The sequence below is a fragment of the Panthera pardus genome, unplaced genomic scaffold (assembly GCF_024362965.1).
Source record: "Panthera pardus isolate Hobbes unplaced genomic scaffold, ASM2436296v1 HiC_scaffold_22, whole genome shotgun sequence".
Taxonomy (NCBI): Eukaryota; Metazoa; Chordata; class Mammalia; order Carnivora; family Felidae; genus Panthera; species Panthera pardus.
In genome coordinates, this window is record NW_026526788.1 from 11,982,460 (window position 1) to 12,009,547 (window position 27,088).

The 27,088-nt window shown below is 41.8% G+C and overlaps 1 long non-coding RNA gene and 1 other non-coding gene across 2 annotated transcripts; one reads left to right on the forward strand and one right to left on the reverse strand.

Moving 5' to 3' along the window:
* Window positions 1-248: 248 nt before the first annotated feature.
* Window positions 249-22,633, reverse strand: LOC109255419 (uncharacterized). The gene is made up of 4 exons (XR_002075231.2): window positions 20,564-22,633; window positions 4,178-4,332; window positions 3,146-3,223; window positions 249-1,539 (listed from the first exon to the last, which is right to left on the reverse strand). It is a non-coding gene; the product is annotated as an uncharacterized LOC109255419 (long non-coding RNA).
* Window positions 22,634-23,052: 419 nt separating this feature from the next.
* Window positions 23,053-23,158, forward strand: LOC128772558 (U6 spliceosomal RNA). The gene has a single exon (XR_008416738.1). It is a non-coding gene; the product is annotated as a U6 spliceosomal RNA (small nuclear RNA).
* The last annotated feature ends 3,930 nt before the right edge of the window (window positions 23,159-27,088 follow it).

A 27,088-nucleotide genomic window follows, 5' to 3' on the forward strand; every position in this document is an offset into this window, starting at 1 on the left:
AACATGACTCAAATAAACAAATAATATAACAAATAAATATATGTATAGGTATGTACATTTATGGAGAAATATACAAAATGGGGAAATTTTAATACTGACCAGATATTGAATTCTATCAAAAAAAAATACTGTTAACTTTTCAGATACCTATTGAAATGCTTAATAATAAAATGGTACAATATTGAGGATTTCTTTCAAAACAATGTAGGCAAGGGGCCGTGAGTTGAGGGTATAGAGGAAATAAGACTGGCTGGGAGTGATAGGGTCACCAGCTTCCAAGATGACCCCAATGACCTCCACCTCTTAGTATTCATGCTCTTGTGTGATCTTCTCCCACAGTGAACAGAGTTGACCTGTGTAGCCACAAGACACTGTGGAAGTGAAGGCGTCTGACTGCCAAGGATAGGTCACATACATCTTCTGCCTTGCTGTCTCTAAAGGTGACTCACTTTGGGAGAAGCCAGCAGGCACATCATAAAGACCCTTGAATAAGACGTCTTGCCAATGGCTGGCACTAACTTGCCAAGCATGTGAGTGAATCACCTTGGAAGCAGATCTTCAAGCCCCAGTCAAGCCTCCTGATGACCACAGTTCCAGATCCACACAGCTAAGGCGTTCCTGGATGTATGACCCACCAAAATGGTATGCAATAATAAATATTTACTGTGTTCAGTTGCTAAGTTTTGGGGTGATTTGTTCTATGCAATAGAAAGCTAATGAACATGAAATCGCTGAAGCATGATGATGGTTGTGCAGAGTTCATGACACCATTCTCTCAGTTTTATATGTTTGAAATTTCATGATCAAAATATTTGAAGACCAACAGTAAATAGATAGATAGATAGATAGATAGATGCTTCATCGAAGTCCATTATCTATCCTGTTCTCTACACTCTACCTCTATGCTTAAATGAATCATTTCATACCTTCATAAGTTTATCGTCTCCCAAATGTCTAAATCCCAGACCTTCACTAAGTCAGATCCATACCCCTAACACCAAACATCCTGCTCCTCTTCTGGTTCCATCATGGAATGTTACCATCATCTGACCAGTCACCCAAGGCAGGAATCAGGAGTCATGTTGGACCGCTCTCACCCACGAAGCCAACCACTTTCCAGCACGTTTTTTCTTCTAAATAGCCATTTACTCCCTCTCCTCCTGCTTCTCGATCCTCACTTCTATGGCCCCAGCTGAAACTTTCATTTACTTACACCAACCTCTTATGTCACTAAGATTATGATTAGGGTAGCTGAGCTATGCTGATAGATTCATATACACAAGGGCTCACATTAAGAAATATTTATTTCTGGCTCACATATGGTCCAGGGTATGTTTCCAGACAGTAGGGAGGCCTGTGCTGATGGCAGCTCCAGCATCTTCCTGACTTGGTTTCCAAGGTCTCAACCCAGTCGGCCAGGAAGAGGAAAAGCATAAGGCCCAGCACAGGGTAGGTCCCAAAGGCCCCATCTCACCAAAATGAAGCACGATTCACTTCTGCACACATTGCTTAGATTGGAATAAGGACACGCAGCCACACCTAATGGCAAGAGAGACAGAGATGTGGTCTAGTTGCGTCTGGAGGCAGAAGCAGCACGTTTTGGAAAACAGCTGGTTCCCTGTGAAATATCTCTTATGTATTCATCCTTCACTCTGCCACCAGAGTGGTCCAACATGGAACTCAGATGATATTTGTTGAGTGAGCAAGAGAGTGGTATCTAAAAAGGATCTCCTCAAAATTTACCAAGGTCTCCCCATCAATTTTAGGGTAAACATTGTCACTGCTCTACCTCTCGTTTCCTTCTTGGCATCACTTCACATCATTCTGTCCTTCTCACACTTATGTTCAACAAGATGGGACCATGTTCTCTCATAGGTCATGTCTCTACACACTTTATCTTCTCACTCTTCCACCTACAGAACTCCCACGCACCCTTCAAGAGTCAGGTCAAGAGTTGTTTCCTCTTGGAAGCCCTCATGAATACCCCACCTCCACTTGCACCCAGGCAGAGTTGGAAGCTGGCTCCCCCTTCAGCTCCTTAGCAGCTGGCACTGACCTCTTCCATGACTATCACTTTGTCTTGCTATTCTGTGCTGGCATACGTGTCTCTCCCACAGGAAATGAGGCAGCTAATGGGGAGAGCGGTGGGTGTGTCCTATCTACTCTCTTCCTATCAGTAATGGCACATCAACCAGATAGACAGCTTTAGCTTTCTCCATTTCAAACTCCACTAGCAGCCAAAAATAAAACTCTACATGGAAAATATCAGAGAGGTCAATAAAAAGCTCCCTCCTCCTGTTGGGTAAATGACACCATGGCCATCCAATGGGGATTTCTGCATCTCCCCTCATGATGTACATTAAAATCGCCAAATCCTAGGGGTGCCTGGCTGTGCTCAGTCAGTTAAGCACCGTCTGACTTGGGCTTGGGCGATGATGTCCCAGTTCGTGAGTTCAAGCCACAGTTCGGGCTCTGTGCTGACAGCTCGGAGCCTGGATGGAGCCTGCTTTGGATCCTGTGTCTCCCTCTCTCTCTGCCCCTCCCCTGCTCTCTCTCTCTCTCTCTCTCTCTCTCAAAAATAAACATTAAAAAAATCTCCAAATCCTATCCATTCAACGTTCTTGATGTCACTAGGTTTCCCTCCTCACTGCGTGCTCCTCTCTGGGAAGTCCTGCCCTTCTCCCCGCTCTCTCCTCCTTCTAATTGACCTCCCTGTCTTCAGTATCCCCATTACACCACATTTTCACGCTGGTGCAGACCTCCGAGGGAACTTTCAATGACACTGTCCCCATCCTAGCGTCCTAGCCAAGGCCAGCTCCTCGTCCGAAGTGCTAGGAGGTCCCCAACTCTTTCCAGCTTCATCCCCTGCACACCTGCCATCCACTGATGCTCTATCCCCAAAGAGCTGTTTGTGATTCCTCAACTCCAACATAAGCTTTGAGCCTTCCAAGTCTCTTCCCCTCTCTTTCAAAGCACCCTTCCTCCCCTACCCCCACCCTGCCTTTTCCTACCATAGAAATATTCATTATGAAGCAGCTCAAATAATAGCTTCTTCTGAAGGCATCTCAGCGCACAGAGGACCGTGCAACCTGCTCTCGTAGGACTTAGCACAGACAGACTACATCACAGTACAGTCCTGGCTTACCCATCTCTCTCCTAGTGCTATACTCTGTATTACAAGGAACTTCTTCCTCCCTTTCCTCCAGTTCTGGATGGGTTTGGCCTGTGAAGACACCAGTGAAAGATTAGAAAGCTAGAAACCCAAAGGAGTCAGGATATCTCTCCCCTCCTCTCAGCTTTCTGTGATGCTCCTGGACACCCCACAACAACCCCCCCCCCCCACCAACTCCCCCCGGCCCTCTGCAGCCCTGGGGCCGAAGCAGTTGCCTGCTCTTACGATAACCCCTGGGTGGCCTTACCACCCACTTTGGCATCTCGGTTTCCCCCTCATCAGGTAACCAATTCCCTGTAGTAAATGCCCTCCGGTTTAAAATGTAGAGTGATTCTGTTTGGCTAAGGGGATCCTGTACACCATCTCTAAATCAAGATCATCAAAGACAGGAGGCATGGAGGCAACCAGTGCTTAATAAATTTTCATTTAAAGAATGAGTAGAGCCCTATTAAGCTCTATCTCAAGTTAGGCAACATAGGGAAAAAGGAGGAAGCATATCTCTGGAGATGTGAGTGGCTCCCACGGGTAGGTGATCACATGAAACATTTCAATCAGGCCGAGAAAGAAGTGTTTTATGTAGGGGCCTCTACAGAAACAGGCAGAAAATTCTCCCAAACTGACCCTGACCCCTGGCCTTCTTCACTAAGATCAACCAGTATTCCATTAAAAAGTTTCAGCCACAAAACGGGGCATTCTTTCCTTGTGATTCACATTACCCAGAAGCCTCTGGTTTCCCGGAATTTGTGTTAAGTAGTAGCTTTCAAAGATGATAATATTTGCCAACAATCCCTGGGGCACCACTTTACGTTTTCCTAAAACAAAAAGGGGATTATTTTGTCCGTATGTCTCATTTCCACAGGCTTTTGCATATGGTAGCTCTTCCCCCTCTGGCATTAAATAGCAATTTCTCCCATTAAATTACGAGAATGATGCTTCGCCTTTTAAACATCAGTTGTCAATTAAGGTTGACAAACAAGCTTCCTGACCTTCTCGTGAACATCTTACCCAGCATGTGGTTACTAATTTCTCACTCCTTTTGTGAAACACTGGTCACAGACAAGCAGGCAGAAATAAATAGGGAGCGTTTTCACCAGCTTCCTAACATCACTGTCTCAGTTCTCTGCGCCTGCATGGTCATCCAAACAATGATCTTTGAAGATCTGTAGGAAAAAAAATGATTAGATCATTGCGGGTCTAATCAAATCGAACAACGCTCTGTTGACAACTTGTTATTTTTCTCCTCCTGCCTTTCTCCATCCTTCTTCATAACGCAGGGGGTGTTTAATCACTCCCCCTCCTGCCCGTGGATTAGTACGTCCAGATTCTGGCTTTCCGGTAAGGTCCAGTTCAAACACCAACATCTGCTCCCTGAGACGCCCAGCATGCTGTCCTCAGGGGAACTCCTCCTCCACTATCTTAGGCTGCATTCGTGGACGTGACGTTCGTGAGCTTCATGAGGGCAGACACGAGGTCTCTATGCCCCTGTGGCTCTTATGTAGTAAGTGCTCCACACATAGATACCGAATTAATTCTTCAAGATCCGCACCCCTTTCTGTATATATGTTTATCCATATGTGTTCACATACTTCCTTTTTTTAATATTTTAATGTTTATTTTATTTATTTATTTATTTTTGAGAGAGAGAGACAGAGAGAGACAGAGAGAGACAGAGAGAGACTGAGAGACAGAGTGCGAGCAGGGTGGGGGCAGAGAGAGAGAATGGAAGCAGGCTCCAGGCTCTGAACTGCCAGTACAGAGCCCAACTCGGGGCTCAAACTCGTGAGCTGTGAGATCATGACCTGAGCTGAAGTCGGCCGCTTAACCAACCGAGCCACCCAGGCACCCCTCACAAACTTTCTTTGGATAATTCAATATAGCAATCATCCAAAGCAAGCATCGTTATCCCCATTTTATAGAGGTGCAAACTGAGGGTCAGAGACAGTTCAGTAATCAGGTTACAGCCTGGTTGAGTTGCAGACTTTGCACTGAAATTCAAATATGCCTGATTACCCAGGGCTCTTTTTACTACAGCACAGTGTCTCTTATGACTTCAAGCGGCTTGGAGTTTTCTCCACTTTCCAAAATCAACAGCACAGCACTATAATCCTTCTAGGGTTAGCATTAATTTTAATATCCATATTCCTTTGGGATTGTTTCTCTTTCTCCTCTTTACCTCGTGGTATGTGATGCTTGGGAAAGCCTTCTGCCTGTGAAGACAGCCTGTGATCTAGTTTTGTCCTCCCTTGGTTTCCTTTTCCATAGAGAACGTATTCTTGGACTTCTCTCAATTCTTATGGTTTAATAAAGCTTTCCCCAAACACACTGAAGGTTTTGTTGTCTGTATGCACGTCTCGTCCTTCCTACTGGTCACCCCTCCCTTATGATGGGCTGTGTCTTTACTAATAACATTTCACTTGAGTGTGAATTGACCGGCTTCCCCTTCACTTTTTCAATTATACAAGCAATACAAGTCCATTGTAGAAATGACAGAAAATTCATATAAATGAAAGGAAAATAGTAATAATTAGAAATCCCACCACTAGGGGTGCCTGGGTGGCTCAGTCGGTTGAGCATCGGACTTCGGCTCGGGTCATGATCTCACAGTTCGTGGGTTCGAGCCCCGTGTCGGGTTCTGTGCTGTCAGCTCAGAGCCTGGAGCCTGCTTCAGATTCTGTGTCTCCCTCTCTCTCTGCCCCTCCCCTGCTCACACTCTGTCTCTCTCTCAAAAACAAATAAACATTAAAAAAAAAAAAAAACAAAAGAAATCCCACCACTCAGAGAAAACACTCTTACTACTCCAGTCTCCATCTTGCATTATTTTTACCCACATAAATACATTTGTGGGGTACCTGGCGGCTCAGTCCATACACTCTTGATTTCAGCTCAGGTCATTATCTCATGGTTTGTGGGATCGAGCCCCATGTAGAGCTCTGTGCTGTCAGCACACAGCCTGCTTGGGAATCTCTCTCTCTCTCTCTCTCTCTCTCTCTCTCTGCCCCTCCCCCACTCACATTCTCTCTCAAAATAAGTAAATAAATTTAAAAATAAATATATTTGTATATATCTATACATATTTTTAAGATAAAATTATATTATGTGCATAAGTTATTTTTAATTTAAAACTTGTTATTTAGTGTTCCATGGACATTAAAAAGAACAAAATGTTTTATGTATTTAAAGAAATCTTATTGATTTATATTAAATTTATCTATAATCATAGATATAATCATAGATCTCTTTGGTCAGGTAAAAATTCAAAGGAATGATGCTAGTGTTTCCTTCCTCTGTTGTTTTGATTCTTTTCTTCACACATTATAAATAGATTTCGTATTATGTATTTTGTTGTTCAGTACACATTTTATTACAGTAATTTTATTGAAGTTTGTATAGGTCAACAATAAAACTGCAACCCTCCGTCTTAGTTGTTGATTTTTATTAAGAACATAAAAAATTTTTTATGTTACAATTGGCTATGTGGATTGAGTACCTACTGTGTACAAGACACAGAGGACACAGAAAGTCACCAACATACGTCCAGGTTGCTAGTCTTGCCGTTAATTCGTGCGCGGGCGTATTTGGATCCATTGGCTCCATTTCCTCTCTCCCTCTCAGGACTGTCCGCCATCTGTCCACACCGCACTCTCTCTTGTCTATCTATCACATGTCCGGTGTGCTCCTTCCAGTTCCCTTTCCCGCTGTGTTCTCAGAGCATCCTTTACCTGCCTTTCACTGAACTGACTTTATTCTTGGCAGCGTTGACTCTGTTCCTCATGGCTTCCGATGCCGTCGGAATTTCTGTCCTGGTCTTACTGTCCCCCTGCATTTGAGTCTACGTTTCCCTTTCGTCCTCATCTTGCTGTCTCTCTGTAACATCTCTCTTCTCTTCTTCAGAGACTTCACAATTTCTTTAAGGGCCCCGAGAGAGAGCAAATGCTCCCTAAAATGTCATCGTCTTTCCTGAAATACACTCATCCTCTGTATCTGAATCGATGGCAATCCTCTGTTTGCAGCAGAATGTTTTGATAGGTCCTGTTTTTGTTTTGTTTTATTGCTGCTTGCTTATTTTTAAAATCATTCCTTTAATTGAAAAATATATTGAGGATCTCCACAGGGCAGGCACCGGAAGGATAATGTTGAAAGGGAAAAAAAAAAAATCCTAGAACTAGCTTCTAGTCTCATTCTCTGGTGTGAAAGACAGACTTTAAGCAAGTAAGAAAACAAATATGAATTAGGGCCAGGTATTAAAGAAAAAGAAGGGAGTCCTATGAGAGACCATACCCGGGGAAACTGCCTTAGATTGGGTGACCCTCTAAACCTCTTGGGAAGTGATATTTGAGATGAGATTTCATGGATGAAAATGAGCAATCCATATGAAGAGAGAGTGTAGGCGTGAACCAGATAAAAAGAACAGCACATGCAAATGCCCTGAGGCCAGAAACCCTCTTGCTTTTCTCTGCCCTGATCACTCTGCAGGAGTTACAGTGAAAGAGGCAGGCAAAACCAGGCCACACCCAGGCTGGTACAAGTTTGGGTGTTCTTGGAGATGCTACGAGAATTCACTAGGATCTCCAAGGAAAGGAGTGCATGATCTGACTGACACTTTAAATCCGTTGTGGCTGCTGCTGGGAAGCATGGGGTGGAAAGCCAAGTAGTCGAAGCAGAAGTCTGTTAGGCTGCAAAGTCAGTGATCCAAATAAAAAATTATAGTTTAGAGTATGGCAAAAGGATTCAAGATATATTTTGGAATTGGAATTTTGGATCAAGTGAACTGGGGTTAAATGGGGGTGCAGAGAGGTTTGTTAAACAAAAGGAAGAGGGGTGCCAGGGTGGTTCACTTGGTTGAGCGTCCAACTCTTGATTTTGGCTCAGGTCATGATCCCAGGGTCATGGGATTAAGCCTCAAGTTGGGCTATGCACTAAGCATGGAGCTTCCTTAAGATTCTCTGTCTCTCTCTGTCTCTCTCTCTCCCCCTCACCCTCTGCCCCTCTCCCCCACTCACACACATGCTTTCTCTCTAAAATAAAAACAAACAAACAAGAGGAAGAAATTGCCAGGCTTTAGGCTCAAGCAACCGGGTGGATGGCACCACTGTAATTGAGATGTGAAAGTCCTGCAGAAAAACAGCTTTAGCGCTGAGAATCAGGAGTTCAGTTTGAGACATGGTAAGTTTGTGATGCATTTGAAAAATAGACAAGATCAGGTCTTTACAGGGAAATCTTGGATGAAATTAAAAGTTGGGGAGTCCTCAGGACACAGAAGGTATTTAACATCACATGGATGGATTAGAGAATCGTGGGTAGAGGGGCGCCTGGGTGGCTCAGTCTGCTGAGCGTCCGACTTCAGCTCAGGTCACGATCTCGCGGTCCGTGAGTTCGAGCCCCGCATCGGGCTCTGGGCTGATGGCTCAGAGCCTGGAGCCTGCTTCCGATTCTGTGCCTCCCTCTCTCTCTGCCCCTCCCCCGTTCATGCTCTGTCTCTCTCTGTCCCAAAAATAAACGTTAAAAAAAAAAAAAAATTAAAAAAAAAAAAGAGAATCGTGGGTAGAGAGATAGAGAGAGATGAGTAGGTAGCAACACACCACAGCCTGAGGGACTCCCAAATTCAGACGTGTTGTAGGACAAAAAGAGGGAAGAGAAGAACCCACACACTAGAGTCACAGGAGCAAGGAAAGAAGGTGTTTGAAGAAGACAGAGTGGTTGACCTCTGTGTAAAATGGCAACATAAAGATCCTTCTGCACACCTTTCCTCTTAGAAATCTGCACTGAACAAGAAAAATGAGAACAGAAGCACAGATTCACAGATTCCAACCATAACGAATCCTGGAAATGTCTGTAGACCACAAAAATATGAAGAACAGAAAAGATAGGGCGGGACGGTTAGCACCTGTCAGAGCAGTGAAATGTGACACTTCAGTGTGTGCCACGAGAGGCACTGACGAGAACGAGGTCAAACCCTGAAAAGACGCCAGAAGCAGAGGCGTCTGGTGTTGTGCAGGCGCACGGGGAGCTTTGGGATTTGGGATGTCTTGCTTGTCCATATGGATGGACACCTGATATGCGGAAAGACATGTCCACTAGAGGACAACCCATGAAGATCAATGGAATGTCTCGGGGAAAATCAGTGAAATGGATAGGTTACAGGTGAATTTGACTCTGTGGAACATTATATTGAAAGGAAGGAGAAATATTAGCAAAAGTACAAGGTACAAGGAAATGGGCAAGTGAAATAAATCGGGCAATTACTAACTACAGGAAAAACAAAAGTCGTGTAAGAAGCAATCAGTATGCTGCTTGGCAAAGCAGAGGGCAGTGTTTATTTAGTCCAGTGATATTAATACTTCATAATGATTTAACTAAAACCTGTGGTATAACCAGGAGGACTGGAAAAGCATCAGAATTGGTGTTTGGAGGACGTGTGTGCTAAACAGCATCTACCAAAATAGGAGGTCAATATAAGCTCTAAAATGAAAAAATAAAGAGATTGTGTACTGACATACTTACAAACATGGAGGTAAATACCAGATCCAATATTTACCCCCAAATAATGTACATGTGGAAATGTACATGGACAAATGTACATGGACAAATCCAATATTTGCCCCCAAATAATGTACATGGACTCTCCTTGAGTCTCCTCACTGTTCCTGGGCGCCCTTTAAACCTCCCCTTAAACATCAGCTGGAGGGCTGATGATATATGTTCTCATAACCATTCCAAAAGAAGTCTATAGAAGGCCAGAAAGAACTGAGGCCAAAGTCTGCCCCGGGTCACACTGGGGTGGGGTCATTTGTCTTTGTTGGTTGACTTCCATATTTCATTCCCTGTCATAGGAAGGCCATTTTCCACGTCAGTTTACTGTTTGGCTTGGTAGCTACTCTTGGTACATCCACTCATTTGGAACAGTGTCCCATCCTCTTGACGAGAAAGTAGGCATTCATGGCACTCCTGCTTGGGAAAGTCCTTATCTGTCTCTACGTGAAACCCGACGTCACTGAGACAATGGATCAGAGAAAATCCCCAACCTGCTTTTCATTGCTGTAAGCCGTGTGTCATATTCTTAATTTAGCCTTGTGTCCCACCCTACGTCAGCCTCGATCAGGGACTTAAGGGGATGCTGATAGAACCTGAAGAATTTCCTTCCTCCTCTGTGACTTCCATCTGGTCCCACTGCACTGGACTTAACAGACATACCTTGAATTTCATGCAGTGTGGTTGGCATCATTCCCTGGTTTCCACACAAATTAGCCGGGGGCATTTTGTTTTTGTTCCTTTAATGTCTTTTGGTCATTTCCAATTCTGAGAAAAGCTTCAGAAACCTACACATAAACTACCATCTTTGCCAAAAGTCTGTGGCAACAGGCACAGCTTCCTGATTCTCCGAAATGCGCTTCATTCATATCTGAAGATTCTTGTAAAATGTGTTAAAAATAGACCTTTTCGAATTCACAACCTAAAAAGGACTTATGTTTTAATGTGTACGAGACCACACCACCTCATCCTGTACCGATTCAATTACACATCGTTAGCAAGGATGTTTAAAATTCTAATGCAGGGGCGCCTGGGTGGCTCAGTCGGTTAAGCGTCTGACTTCAGCTCAGGTCATGATCTCGCGTCCGTGAGTTCAAGCCCGGCGTCGGGCTCTGGGCTGATGGCTCAGAGCCTGGAGCCTGCTTCCGATTCTGTGTCTCCCTCTCTCTCTGCCCCTCCCCCGTTCATGCTCTGTCTCTCTCTGTCTCAAAAATAAACGTTAAAAAAAAATTAAAAAAATAAAATAAAATTCTAATGCAAATGAAAAGTGGTGTATTATTCAACCGCAAAAAGGAGTGAAGTATAACATGGATGAAACCGGAAAACAGTACGCTACGTGAAAGAAGCCAGACACAAAAGACCACGTATTGTATGAGTTCATTTCTATAAAATGTCCACTGCACATATCTATAGAGTCAGCAGGTGTGTTAGGGGAAACGGGGTGACTCCTAATGGATACAGGTAATGGAAATGCTTTGGAATTAGGAAGTGGTGATGTTCGCACAACTTTAATAAATACATTAAAAACCACTTAAAGTGCATATTTTGAAAGTGTGTGGGGCACCTGGGTGCCTCAGTTGGTTAAGCGACTGCCTCTTCATTTCGGCTCAGGTCATGGTCTCACAGTCATGAGTTCGAGCCCCACATCAGGCTCTGCACTGGGCTTGGAGCCTGTTTGGGATTCTGTCTCTCTTTCTTCTGCTCCTCCTCACTTGCACACGTGTGCGCGCTCTCTCAAAAAAAAAAAAAAAAAGTGAATAAATAAATAAATAAAAATTAAAAATTGAAAAAATAAAAACAAAAAGAAAGGGTAAATTTTATGGTATGTGAATTACATCCCAATAATTAAAAAAAAAAATTCTCATGCGATCTCAGTGGGGCTTGAAACTTTCTGAAGAATTTCAAGCCATGGCACGCACAATTGAATACAAAAAAGAATGCATAGAACTACGGACAAAGTGCCATGCCCTAAAGCTTACCTAATCTAGGGTTTTATGTACCAATAATGGAATCAAAAATATTATTAAATGGTACCCCCCAAAATTCTGAAATGGGTACCGTGTGCTACTATTTGTATAGAAAAGGGGAAAAGTGGGTACATAAACCTTTTATATATGGATAAGATATCTTTAGGCAATACACAAGAATTGGTAACAGTGTTACCTCCAAGGAAAACTGGCTAAGGAGCGAGTAACAAGGTGGCGAGATTTTTCACCATATCTTTATGCTGTATATACCATATACACTATGTGCTTTTCACCTCTGATTTTCAGCCATGTGAACGGAATAACCACTCAAAATAAATCAAAATTAAATTATTTTTGCCTGTTTACAGTTTAGGTCATATTTCCAGATTCAATTGCCACTGTAAGTGTGGATTTCTCTATTTCTCCTTTCAATGCCACTGGCTTTTGTTTCATATATTTGAAGCTCTGTTATTACATTTATACACATTTAAAGCAATTATGGCTTCTTGGTGAATTGGCCTCTCTTACATTAAGAAATGCTCCTCTTTCCCTCTTTATCCTTCATAATAGTCCTTGTGTTTAAGTTTACATTGTGTTGTTTGCTTTGTATTTAAAAATCAGTTATCGAATTTGACAATCGTATTCTCTTTTACATTATTTAACACATGATAACAGTTATAGAAACTATTTTAAAATTATTTTCTTTCTCCCATTTTTTAATGTTTATTTATTTATTTTGAGAGAGAGAGAGAGAGAGAGAGAGAGAGAGAGACAGAGCATGAGCGAGGGAGAGGCAAAGACAGAGAGGCATAAGAGAATCCCAAGCAGGCTCTATGCTGTCAGTGCAGAGCCCGACTCAGGCTCAAACCCACGAACCGTGAGATCATGACCTGTGCCAAAATCAAGAGTTGGATTTCTTAACCAACCGAGCCACCCAGGCACCCCTTAGGATTATTTTCTATTAACTTTATTAACTATTATTGCTGGGCCTGGTTCTCTTGGTTGATTTTTTTTTAATAGCCTTAAAAAATCTTTTTTTTCAATTTTATTTTTCTGAGAGAGACAGACAGAGCATGAGTGGGAGAGGGGCAGAGAGAGAGGGAGACAGAACCCAAAGCAGGCTATAGGCTCTGAGCTGTCAGCACAGAGCCCTTGCAGAGCTCGAGCCCACGAACCGTGACATCATAACCTGAGCCGAAGTCAGACGCTTAACCTACTGAGCCACCCAGGCGCCCCATAGTCTTTTGTTTTTTTTAAGTAGTTCTAGGTTCACAGCAAAATTTAATGGAATGTGCTCCTACACCCCCTGCCTCAACAAATGCATAGTCTCCTCCACTCCTCCTAGGCCAGGGTGGAAATTTTGTTACACCCAATGAACCTACACTGATATGTCATTGTCATCCAAAGTCCACAGTTTAGAGATCACTCAGTGTGTTCACATTCTATGGGTTTTGACAAATGTGTAATGACATACAACTATCATTATAGCATCATACAAAATAGTTTCACTGCCCTAAAATTTTCTTTGCTTCACCCATCCATTCCTCCTTCGCCCTTAACTCCTGGCAACCACTGATCCTGTAACTGCCTCCATATTGTTGCCTTTTCCAGAATGTCATATAATTGGAATATATAGCCTTTTCAGATTGGCTTCTTTCACTTAGTAATATATGTTTAAGTTTCTTCCAGGTCTTTTCAGGGTTGTATATTTCATTTCTTTTTAGCGTTGAATAATATTCTATCGTCTGATGGACCACAGTTTCTTTACCCATTCACCTACTGAAGGACATCTTGGTTGCCTCCAAGTTTGGGCAATTATAAATAAAACTGCTATACACATTTGCGTGCAGGTTTCTGTGCGGATATAAGTTGTCAACTCCTTTGGGTAAATCCCAAGGAGCCCGATCGCTAGATCATACGGTAAGACTATATTTAGCTTTGTAAAACACCACCCAACTGTCTTCCAAAGTGGCAGCACCATTTTGCATTCCCACCAGCAGTGCATGAGAGCTCCCACTGGTCTCCATCCTCACCAGCATTTCCTGCTCTCAGTGTTTTGGATTTTCCCCTCTGTAATAAGCATGTGGGGGTATCTCACTGTGGTTTTAATTTGCAGTTCCTTGAAGACACAGAATGTGGAACAGCTTGTCCCCTGCCATCTGAGTATCTTGTTTGGTGAGGTGCCTATTTGGATCTCTTGCCACTTGTTTATTTATTTTTCTTCTTGTTCTCTAATTTTTTGTATGTTTCTGTATATTTTGAATAATAGTTCTTGATCCAATGTGACTTTTGCAAATATTTTCTCTCAGTGTGTGGCTCGATTTCCCATTCTCTTGACAGTGGTTTTCGCAGAGCAGAGGCTTTAGTTTGAATGACGTCCAGCTTATCAAACGTTTTTTTTTTTTCGTGGATTGCGCTTTTGGTGTTGTATCTAAAAAGTTATCACCGCACCCAAGATCATCTAGATTTCTTCTTATGTTATTGTCCAGGAGTTTTACACTTTTACATTTTACATGTAGGTCTCTGAACTACTTTTAGTTAATTTTTGTGATGGGTGTGAGGTATGTATTTAGATTCAGTTTTTGCACGTGGATGTCCAGTGTTTCAGCACCAGTTGTTGGAAAGACTATCTTGTGGTGCCTGGGTGGCTCAGTCGGTCAAGCGTCCAACTCTTGGTTTTGGCTTAAGTCATGATCTCACGGTTCTTGAGTTTGAGCCCCACATCAGACTCTGTGCTGACAGTGTGGAGACTGCTTGGGATTCTGTCTCTCTCTCTCTCTTTCTCTCTCTTTCTCTGTCCCTCCCGTTTGCTGTCTATCTCTCTCTCAAATAAATAAAAATAAACCTAGAAAAAAAAAAAGGATTTTTTCCATCATATTGCCTTTCTATCCTTGTCAAAGATCTGTTGATTATATTCACAGGGGTCTATATCTGGGTTCTGTAATCCTGTTTTACTGATATATTTGTTTATTCTTCTGCCAAGAGTATCCTGTCTTCATTGCTACAAATTTAAGTGGGATAGTGTCAGTCCTCTGATTTTGTTCTTTTCCTTCAATTTTGTGTTGGTTATTCTGGGTGTTTTGCTTCTCCACATATATTTTAGAATCATTTTGTCCACATCCACAAATTGAGATATTGATTAGGATTGCATTGACTAGGTAGACATGTTAACAATATTGAGTCTCCTTATCTTTAAAAATGGAAAATTTCCCCAATAATGTAGTTCTTCTTTGATTTCCTTAGTCAAGCTTATAATGTTCCTTATACTGATCTTGTTACTATGTTTTTAAGATTTATATGTAAGTATTTCACTTTGGGGGTGGGTGTTGTTAATGTAAATTGTATTGTGTATTTACTTCAATTCCACCGGCTCATTGCTGGCATACAGGAAAGCGATTGGCTTTTTATATTAAACTTGTATCCTGCAAACTTGCTATAATCAGGTATTAGTTCCAGGAGGTTTTTGTTGATTCTTTTGGATTTTCTACATAGACAATCACGTCATCTGCAAAGACAGTTCTATTTCTTCCTTCCCAAACTCTATACCATTTATTTGTTTGTTTGTTTGTTTTTACCTTATTGCATTAGCTAGGACTTCCAGTATGATGTTGAAAACAAGGAGTGAGAGGGCTCATTCTTACCTTATCCCTGATCTTAGCAGGAAAGCTCCTAGTTTCTCACCAGTAGGGATGATGTCAGCTTTGGGTTTTTGTAGATGTTCTTTATCAAGTTGAAAATGTTCCCCTCTACTCCTAGTTTGCTGAGGCTTTTTATCATGAGTGGGTTATCGGTTGATTTTTCTCCTGGTTCTGGGTCATATCTCCCTGAGTTTTGTACACTGAATGTAATCAGACACCTGGACGTATACAGCAGAAGGGCTACTTGGCAAATAGCCAGTTGTCTAGGGTGACTGGAAAGTAGGATGTGGGATGATGAAAATGGAAAGATAAGAGCAGCCAGACCATGGACGTTTTTGTAGGCTATGCTAAGGATTGAAGAGTTTATCTGGAAGAAATACCCAAGCTTGTTTGTGTGCTAATGGGAACAATCCATCAAGTAAAGTGGAAAAATTGCTGAACAAAGAGATGAGATGATTGAAAAAAAAAGTTTGTGACCACTAGAAGAGATAGCCTTTGGGCCAATATGAAGAACTTGGTCTTTGAAATGAACTAAGTTTTCCCTTTCGTTGTAACCAAGAAAAGAATCCAAGAGCATGAGTACTGATTCTAGGAGGTTATTCGATTCTGTGGTAGGAATATGAGCACTAGCATGAAATTACTTAAATGCCGTCCATAAAATAGAAGTTTAGGTCATCAATCAAGGTTATGGAGGTCTGAAGAGTGAGAAGATATGAAGTAGTCACCTTGGAGAATGAGAAAGTAAATTTGCCAGGAAAAAATAGGACTGCCGACTGGTGGGAATGTTTCAGTGGTGGCAGTCAATGCAGAGTGAAACCAGAAAGCGCAGTTGTGTTCTACCCTTTGATGTTCAGCTGCCGACACATAGACTGATAGATTGGAATTTGCCAGGCAAATGACTGAGAAAGAAAGTGTCAAAGAAATCAAGAATGTGCTACAAAAGAATGATTGTAATGAAGAACCATGAAATGGGTATGAATATATGTAAGGATATAAGGGGAGAAATTAATAATAAAAAAAAGTGGTAGGGTGAATAGTGGTGGTACAAGACAAAGTGAGTGCAAATATCGGAGTCATACAGGGTAGGTAGGAGGCTCAAAACCAGAGATTCGGGTGACTGACAATTAGAAATAACATGATGATAATGGGAGCTGCTGGTTGAGGCAGAGGGGAGAAAACAACGGATAGAAGTGATTGGGTCCGGGAACTGTTGCATAGAAAACCTACCAGAAATCATGGCAGGATTAAGGGATGGGGGGAAACAGTAAGCCAGATACTGTAGTCCTCAGGGAAGAAGAGTAGATGACCAGGAAATTGGACCATGAAGGGGTTCGGATTGGAAAATCTAACGGTATAAACTTCAGAGAAGATGGACACATGTGTGTGTGTGTTTGTGTGTGCGCATGCGTGCACACGTTCTTGTTTTTTGGTTTTCGGGACAAGAGAGGTAACAATGAGGAGCAAGATCCATCCCTATCCCATCATCCCACCCCTACAAAATCTTACAAAAGGAAAGGAAAGGTAAAATCAGCTTCCACCTTACATACACACACAATAGAATATTACTCAGCAATGGAAAAGAATGAAATCTTGCCGTTTGCAACAACGTGGATGGAACTAGAGTGTATTATACTAAGTGAAATAAGTCAGAGAAAGACAAATATCATATGATTTCATTCATATGTGGGATTTAAGAAACAAAACAGATGAGGGGCGCCTGAGCGGCTCAGTCGGATAGGCATCCGACTCTTGATTTCAGCTCAGGTCATGATCTTGCACTTTGTGGGTTTGAGCCCCGTGTCAGGCTTCTCTGCTCCAAGCAGGGGAGCCTGCTCGAGATTCTCTCTCTCGGCCCCTCCCCCCATCTCAAGACAAATAAACATTAAAAAAAAGAAATGCAACAGATGAACATAGGGGAAGGGAAGGAATAAACAAGATAAAAACAGAGAGGGAGGCAAACCATAAGAGACTCTTAAATACAGAGAACAAACGGCCGGTTGCTGGAGGGGAGGTGGGGGGGGGGATGGGCTAAATGGGTGATGGTCATTGAGGACGGCACTTGTTGGGATGAGCACTGGGTGTTGTATGTAAATGATGAATCACTGGGTTCTACTCCCGAAACCAATACTACACTGTATGTTAACTAACTTAAATTTAAAGAAGTGAGGTTTTTTTTTAATAAAAAAAATCACCTCCCATTAGAGAAGACTACAGGGGAAGCTGTGCCTTTGGGGTACAGCCAGCTATAAGCTGTGGAGTACTAATACCAGTGAATATCATGAAATAGAAGAAATCACCAAGGAAGGCTGTTGGTATAGAAGAAAGGAAGAGGGAGAGGTTTTGAATCCTGGAGAACAGTGACATCAAAATCTTACCCCTAAGTTTTAAATATTATGTATGAAAATAACACGTGCATAATTTTAAATCTCAAACAATACTCAAAAGTTTATAATAAAAAAACCAGATTCCTACCTTTGCCCCTCTCCATGACTACAGTCTCCAGAGACAATGTCTCAATTGGACCCTCACCTTTTCTTGTTAATCTGTCTCTACATATTGAACTCCACATCATAGTTCTACCTCTTTATTCATCGATATCAGGTGTTAGGTGTTAGCTGGTGACTTCCTAATGATGGCGGAGAAAGACTTAGCTCTCGCACAACACACCTCTCTACCCCACCACACCACCCAACCAACATCTCAGCAATTTTTGGTGAAATCATTAATTGGTGTTTACACTTTAATAATGTATAGTAATGCTTCTGAGGAAACTGATAGTCATTTGTAAGCATAGATCCTATCTTATTCAACATTTCATTTTTCCTGGAGTTGATAATGACCCCATGTTTTGATTTGCTTGACACTCTAACGTGCCTCTGACACTCTGACATATTTTTTTTTTACAAAATTCTCCAGCATCTCTGTCACCTACCTACTGGTAACTTTTTGCATGCACTCAAACACACTGGTTCCATTTTTTCCCTCCTGGAGACCTGAGTCCTCCCGGAGGACTCCACATTTCTGGTTCAATCTGGACTGGTTTTTCTCTAGGCCTGCTATGTAGCTTTTATTTTTAGGACTTCCCTTTGCTGCCCTCCCTCCCCTTTCCCAGATCCTGTGTCTTCCTGTTTCTTGGTTTACTTCTGCATTTTCATAGAACATATTCTCCCATACCTTGCCAGGAAAGTTGCATAGGAGATAAAGATTCTGAATCCCTAAATATCTGAAAATGTGTATATTCCACTACTATACTTGATTGATAACTTGATGAGGTCTAAAATATTTCTAAATAGACATATTATTCTACATGTGATTCTTGAATGCATTTGTAACTAAATTAATATGGTAAATGTTATAAATAGGAAAATGAGTGAATGAGATGTGAGGAAGTTGAGACAAGGGTAAATTTTTTTTTTAACTTGATTTTAAAAAGACAGAGGAGAGGGGGATGGACAAAAAGGATGAAGGGAAGTGGGAGATACAGGCTTTCAGTTATGGAATGAATAAGTCATGAGAATAAAAGGCACAGCACAGGGACTCTAGCTAATGGTACTGTAATAGCGTTGTGTGGTGACAGATGGTAACCACACTTGTGGTGAACATAGTGTGATGTATAGAGATATCGAATCACCAGGTGCCTGGGTGACCCCATTGGTTAAGCCTCAGACTCTTGATTTTGGCTCAGGTCATGATCTCATGGTTTGTGGGATCGAGCCCCACCTCAGGGATGCCTGCTTGGGATTCTCTCCCTCTCTCTCTGCTCTTCCCCTGCTCACGTGCTCCCCCCCTCTCTCTTTCTGTCTCTCAAAATAAATAAACAAACAAACAAACAAATAAATAAATAAATAAAACAAGCTTTTTAAAAAAGAGATGTCAAATCACTATGTTATACACCTGAAGCTAATGTAACATTGTGTATCAACTATACTTCAATAAAAAATTAAAAATTGATAAAAAAAAAAATAGAGGAGAGTGATACCTAAACAGAATGCAAGGTAGGGAAGGTTTTTTTCTTCCTTTGCAAAGAAAAAAAAAAAAAGGATTTAAGAATATTTAAAAGAATATTTAATAAACTCTTTAAGAAATGACCAAAGGAGATTGAAATGTCAAAAATAAGATGAAAAAGAGGTAATTCAATAAAAAATGGTCTAGGTCCTGGGGAAGAGAGGACTAAGAACACGGTAGAGAAGTCTGCCTTCAACAAGAGGAAGAGTATTTTTCGTTTTGCATCTCAGGGAGGCAGATTGAAGGAGGGAGAGGGCTGGGTGATGATAGGACAGAAGTTGGGAGCCTTTGGTTCTCCAGTAAAAGATCAGGCCAAGGTAGGTCTGAGGGAGAGAAGGGGGGAAGGTGGGAGGGAGAGAAGGGGGGAAGGTGGGAGGGACAGAATGGGCAGATGGAGAAGGTTTGGGGAAGGGGAGAGAGCTGGGTGGAGGGGAGGGAAGGAGGATGTGATTGCAGGCAGTCCTGGGTTACAAAAATAATCGCTACTCATCACCCAGGACTCCGCTGCAGAATCCTAAGGGTCAGATGGCAGGCACATGAGATCAACACTTGACAGGCAGGGGCGGGTCTGCATGGGAGGTGCAGGACTGGAGAGAGAGCGCCTCTGCTCTCTTTGCACCTAAGGGGTCCGCTTCCCCACAAGTGGACCTCCCACCAGGAGATGGGAGATGGGGTGGTTAAGGGCCTCCCGGCAGGTCTGCTTCAGTGACGAGCCCTGTGGAGCCGTTTCAGAATCATGCTGCACAGGTGGTTAGGGGACACAAGGAAATGAGAACACGCTTACCAACTTGACAGGCAAGGTGTTTTACAAAGGGTTTGTCGTCGTGTGTAGTTTTCTCTCGCAAGCCGTGACTCACACAAGAGCACTGCAGAGTAAGTTTCGTAGCTCGCCGCGTGTCCAGGGAAATCTAGTGCATGCTCTGAAAAGTTGCACCTGCGGACCCTGCATTTTACAGACCAAGACCTTGGGGCACCGAATGGATAGGTAAGGAAGGCCACAGAACTAGAAAATGGTGGCAGTGAGCTGCTGCAAAGCCTGAGTCTTAAACCATCATCCATTTTACCTGAAATACCCACACGCATTTCGTACGCTCTCATTCACTCAATTAGTACACACTGAACATTCTCTGCTTGAATCCGGGAACGGAGGAAAGTCCCCCGTGTCCTATGTCAGGCATTCCTTTGGGCCGTTTCCCTCACCTGCTACCACTGACAAATCCTGGGAGCAGAGCTGAAAGAACCTTAGCACTCACCCAAGTGCAGATGGAGAACCCAGTATAGCCCGGCTGCACAGCACACGCAGTCTTCTGTGAGGCTGTCTTCTCAAAACTGTGACCCAGGTTCTGCTTGCAAACCTCAAAAAGTAAAATTAAAAGTAAATTTGTGTTCTTCTTCAAGTTACTGTTCTTTTGTTGGAAACTCTGTTAGCTAGAACAGCACTGTCTAAAAGAAATATAAGGTGAGCCATCTAATGTAATTTTAAGCTCTCTAGTAGCCACGTATTTTTTAAAAACACCGATGAAATTAATTCAATAATACTTTAACATAGCCCAATGCATCCAAAACTTATCTTTTGCAACATGAAATTAATATGAAAATTACTGATGGGATATTTTACATTCTATTTTTCATATGAAGTCTTCAAAATCTGGTGTGTAACTTACACTGAGAGCAAATCGCGATTTAGACTAGTCCTAGTTTGAGTGCTCAATAGCCATATGAGGCTAGTGGCTTCAGTAATGGACCTCACGGAGATAGGAGGTTATCCGCCGTGAGGCAAACTGGCATCTCCCAAATCCCATTTGTCAACTCTGGTTATGCTCCATGGCATAGGAGAGCACAACTCCGTCCCTTTCAGAGGCCTTAACTTCTTTAATATGACAGATATCAAGCGTAGGTCTAGAATCGAAGTCACTTGCCCAAGGGCAGCCACTGAGTTGGTGGAAAACCAGGATGAACACATTTTCAAGTGTCCCGACTCCTGATGCTATGATCTTCCCATAATGCCATGCTACTTCCTCATATGTGCCCCTCAGAGCTGCCATTTTCCCAACACCACATTTTGCATATGGTAGGTATTCTATAAATTTTCTTTTATGAGAAATTATATTATGTATAATCTCTTTATGTTTGATTTTCTGATCAAAAGCAACATGTGCCATTTTGTACAAGCAGTACCCACACAAATTACCCTTCAACTGTCTTTATGTAGTTATTCAAATAGCTCAGTGTATATACCATGTGACACATTGTGTCACATGATCAGAAAGAAAAAACGATATTTGAGATGACTTCCTAGCCTTCACCACATCTGGCAATCACAGAATTATTTTGTAATGTTAAGCTACCTGCTACGGAAGATCCCGTAGTCTTTTTCTGGGAATCAGAGTTACCCAGAATACATCCCTCTGGAGAGGCAAGGCAGTCTTTTCTCATTCTTACATGTCTGAACTCTCTCCCATTCCCCCACTGCTAGTGATTCTGAGACCTCGTCTTCAAGTTCCTTCAGCACCCTGAAAATTAATTTGTTTGGACCTTTAGACAAATGTTTTCTAACTTGCTTCTCCCCAATCTAAGCTCTTACGCCAGTGACCCTCAAAGTGTGGCCTATGGCCCCAGTGGGATACCGAGACCCTTTTGGAAAAACAATTAACAGTATGTATTTTCGGTGATAAAATTCAAGCTTTCAAGTAAAAATAAATATTTTAAATAACTTGTTTCTGCTACTATGAACTTGATCGCTTCCCAGTATTTAAAGACTTTTCTGCTGAGCTCAAGATGATATTAGCATATGTGCTTTTCCCTTTTTTACATTTACAATGAAATGTGTCCACATTTGGAAGATCTATACAAATCAGTGAGCCAATATGTTCCAAATAATCCATGCATGATGTTACAAAATTATACATGAGTAAAAGACCATTCAAAGAACAAGATAAAAGCAACAGGTTTGAATTAAACAGAGCACAAAAAGTTCGATGAGGTTTCCCAATCCCACACTTGCAACAACCTTTTTAAAAATTACAACTTGAGTTTGATGATATCAGGTAAGAATACCTACAACTATCTGAAAAGGCTCTTAAAATACTTCTCCCTTTCTAACTACATATCTGTGTACAGAAGCTCTATTTTCTTTATATACTACAACCAAAACAACATATCACAACTGATTAAATGCAGAAGCATATGTGAAAATCCAGCTGTTTTCTATTAAGCCAAGTATTAATAGATACTTGGGGAAGAAATGTATTTTCTTTTTAAAGAAGTCATCCTCATCACCAAAGTTTTGTTTTGGAAAGCATAATTATCTTCATTAAAAAATGTTATTTATGTTAATACGTACTGAGTTTATTGTTATTTTTAATTAATAAATATTTCTCAGGTAATAATGTCACGGATTTAATTTCGAATAGAGTAAAATATCAGTAAGTATAAATAACCCACATGAACAAAAGCTCTTTGAGGTCCTCAAGAAATTTCAGGAGTTTAATGGGGCGCCTGGGTGGCGCAGTCGGTTAAGCGTCCGACTTCAGCCAGGTCACGATCTCGTGGTCCGTGAGTTCGAGCCCCGCGTCGGGCTCTGGGCTGATGGCTCGGAGCCTGGAGCCTGTTTCAGATTCTGTGTCTCCCTCTCTCTCTGTCCCTCCCCCGTTCATGCTCTGTCTCTCTCTGTCCCAAAAATAAAATAAAACGTTGAAAAAGAAGAAAAGAAATTTCAGGAGTTTAAAAGAATCCTGAGACTGTGCTCGCTTTGGCAACACATATACTAAAATTGGAACGATACAGAAAGATTAGCATGGCCCCTGCACAGGGATGGCACGCAAATTCGTGAAGCATTCCATATTTTTAATAAACCCTCTTTGCGGCCAAAAAAGAAGAATCCTGAGACCAAAAAACGCGAGAACCACTGCTTTGACTACTATTCTACCCTTTGTGGCTTGAAGGCTATGCCCTTTTAAAATAACCTGAGCGGCGCCTGGGTGGCTCAGTTGGTCAAGCATTCGACTCTTGGTTTCTGCTCACGTCGTGATCTCGTGGTTCGTGGGATCAAGCCCTGCATCAGGCTCTGCGCTGACAGTGTGGAGCCTGCTTGGGATTCTCTCCCTCTCTCTTTGCCCCTCCCCTGCTCATGCTCGTTCTCTCTCACACACAAACTTTAAAAAAAAAAAACGAAACATGAAATTTCTCCTTTAGTTGCTATAGGAAGTAACATATGTAACACGTGGTTAGTGGCTTAGGCTTGGCGATCGGGCTGACCTGAACTTCAGTCCTGGCTCTGCCACTTACTAGTTTTTCTAGGCTCAACGGTTACTGAACGTTTCTATACCTCGATTCCTAACGCATAAGATGGATATAACTGTGCTTCCTATCTTGTAAGAATTAAATGGCAACACTTGTTAAACTCTTAAATCCAGAATTATCACCAGCATTACAAGAATTTACACTACCTCTTAAGAGCAATATGGTGCTAATGTAACAATGGGAGGTATTCTAAAGCCTTGAAATTCTCTTCCTTCAGCAGGAAGTCATTTTTCCAAACATAATATACCAGTTCAATCTTACTCCCAATTCACCTTAATGATTTCTCATAACAGATTCCTAAGTACTAACAGCATTTTTTTTTTGTTAGAAAATTGAAAAGCATGTATTGTGCCTACAAGATAGGTCAATTTTCATACAGCATCACTGTAATAACATCTATATTTAGGGAGAGGTCCTATTACAAAAGCTGAATCAAAGAGTTAACATGAGCAGGCGAGCCAATCAATTTCCCAGGCGCTGACTCTGATGATGAGCTTGGCAATTACCTAGTGATGACACTCCTATGTTTCAAAACTGCTTTGACTGCAGGTACACAACTTAATGGAGCCGGTTGGGAAACTTTTCTTTGTCAATGCATGCATCACCTTGGACATTGTAAGTCGCAGAACATATGTGACATGTTTTCTACATAGTAAGCCTGTGTAAGACGCTGTAGTAGAAAATTTGCATAATCATTACAGTTGGGCCTATGATAATGCTAATTCCTTACTCAACGTAATTGACAAACAGCAGGAATTTCTTCATATGTATCTCAGGAAGCCACAAGAATGTACTTGGATTAATATCTTATTGGGGCTCCCTGTAGCTAATTACAGTCAGATACATTTTGCTTTTCAAAGCCTCATCCACCTTTAAGACTTTAAAGGCATCATTAAAGGCACACTTACTAATTTACTTTCAAATTTGCTGACTCTTTCATTTCCATTTTTCTATTGCCCATCTAGTCGTTTTTAAGTTCAGATATTGTATCTTTTGCTATAGAATTTCCATGTGATTCTTTTTTACAATTTCTCTGCTGAGAACTTCTATCTTTCTGTTCAAGTGTGTTTATCTTCCATCTCATGGGCCATAATTATAACAGTTGCTTTTATGTCTGATAATTCTAACATCTGGTTTATCTCGAGGCTGGCATCTCTTGATTGACTTTTTCCTTGGAAATTGGTCACATTATCCTGGTCTTCCTACTTAAGCAATTTTGGATACTGGGCTGTGTCAACTCCGGGTCTTACTAAAATTGTGTGAGAAATATTTTGTTTGTTTAAGCAGGCAATCAACCCAATTAGGCTCAGATTGCAAATCCTGTGTTACTTTCTACGAACAGTAGTTTTGATCTCATTTTCATTTCTTGTCGACTTTGCCAGAGTTCCTCGGGTCTGCCTTGTGCACACCAGCTCAGGAGTGAGCCCAGGACATGTGGAAAGTCATACACACAGTGAGAGAGGGTCCCCCTTTCCAGCTCTCCCCTCTTAAGGACTTTCCCATTCCCCCCACTCCATGCTCTTTGGCCAACAGGAGAGGCTTCTCCTGGCTCTTTGGACTGGCAGCTGGATTTCTTGCATAGAAAATCCAGAGTAAACCTCCACTGATGTACATCTCCATAAGTGGGGCTGACCCCTGGCGCAAACCTGTAAGAGAAAAGAGAAAGAAAAAGAAAAAGGGAAGGGAAGCATCCTCATAGAGGCTGCTTTTCCAAGTTCTGAGTCTCCTTCACAATCCATCTGAGTTCTTAGGTATTTGCTTTTTTGTGTGTGGTCCAGAAATGTTTAGTTGCTGTTCACAGAAGAAATGGGCTTGAGAGGAATCAGAAGCTTCCCCACCTACTTCTCCAAGTTTTGTCTTCCACGCCTCTCCATGTCCCTCTCCCTGTTCTAGCTTGTCTCTTCTTACAGCTTCCTCAACGGCCAGGTTTGTTCCCACAACAAGCCACCCTGCTTGCTTTGCCCTCTGCGTAAACTCTGTTTCCCAATCTGCAATCTAAATGACCTGTTCTGATTCTACACCACCATAATTCCAACTAGATACAAGGCATGCGGCATATACAGATGCACCTGATAGATGGCTAGATGGACTGCTTAACGGGAACCAATTGCTTTAAACAACAGTGTATTTGAAGTTCAGTTGAAAATAAGGTACAAGTTCATTCAACAGATCTAAGACCAAAACAGCAAACTTTGCTCTCATTCTGAGTCTTGATACAAACATATGTGCCAACACCTTACCATCTTACCTCCCAAGAACTTTGCAAGATTGAGTTGTTTCTCTTTCACGGCGCGAACAGCGGTTAAGTATTTCTCTTCTTTGTTCATCTTGCAGGACTTAAAACCTTGTACTCAAATTTGCTTTTCTTCTGTCAGTAATAAAGGATACAGGCATGACTCCATTACGACTGGTTGTTCACGCTTTTGTTTTTGGTTTGCTTTGTGAATTTGATTTTAGTTAAGAGGTGGTATCATAGTATGGTAAAAATTTGAACCTGGGTTCAAATTCAGTTCCCTACTTACTGGTTGTGAGGCCTGGGCAGCTTGAACACTTTCAGTTTTTGTGCACAAATTAGGATGAAACCACACACCTTGAAGGGTGGGTAAGGCATAGGAAACGTCTACTACAGTGTTGGGCACAAGAGACGGGCACCAAGTATTTTCCTGCAAGTCCTCCAGTACTAAGAGTTAGCATGAGCTCCCCCCCAGGGCTCTTTTCTTCCCTTTTCCTCCCTTTCTTACCTCAGCTTCCTTTCTCTCTGCTCTGTTATTTTGGTCCCTAGGTAGGTGACTTATCACAGAACTCCTATGAATTTTAGACATGCATCTCCAGGTTTTCTGAGAGAGCTGTGTTGAACTTTCTTGAGGAAGATTCAAGTTGCTTGAGATTTTCAAGTACCTCCTCGCAGGGATTTTACCTCAGTTGATCATGTTTATAGTGGTATTTTTGTTTTAACATTATTGGATTTTTTGTTGTTGTTGTTGTTGTTAACGGAAACAATGGCCTCAGTCTTCTCCAAGGACAACTCAACACATGAAATGGTGTCTGCTGAGTCTGGCAAACGGGAAATTTAATTTATGCCTACTCTTTTACCAAAGACTAAGAGTTATTTCCCCTTTCAAACATTCATTTGATGTACAGTACTAATAATTCTGAGAAGCCCATGCATTATTCATATGAATTGTGATGGCTATACGCAGTAAATAAGGATTAGCTAATTAATGACTTAAAGAACACTTACAGTTCCCTTGTTGAAGATAACCATGTAAAATGTTGAGCTGCCCTGCCAATGATATCTTCATGAAAATATTGAATAAAATGAAATAGTTTGCTAATTTTCACATCCACCCGTAAAACTTATATACATTGGTCTTCCTTACAGATAAGGATTGGAAAATTAGGAGATCTGTAATTTCAAAAACATGATTATAATTGAAAAGAGAAGCATAAACATGACTCTCATCTGTTATTTTTCC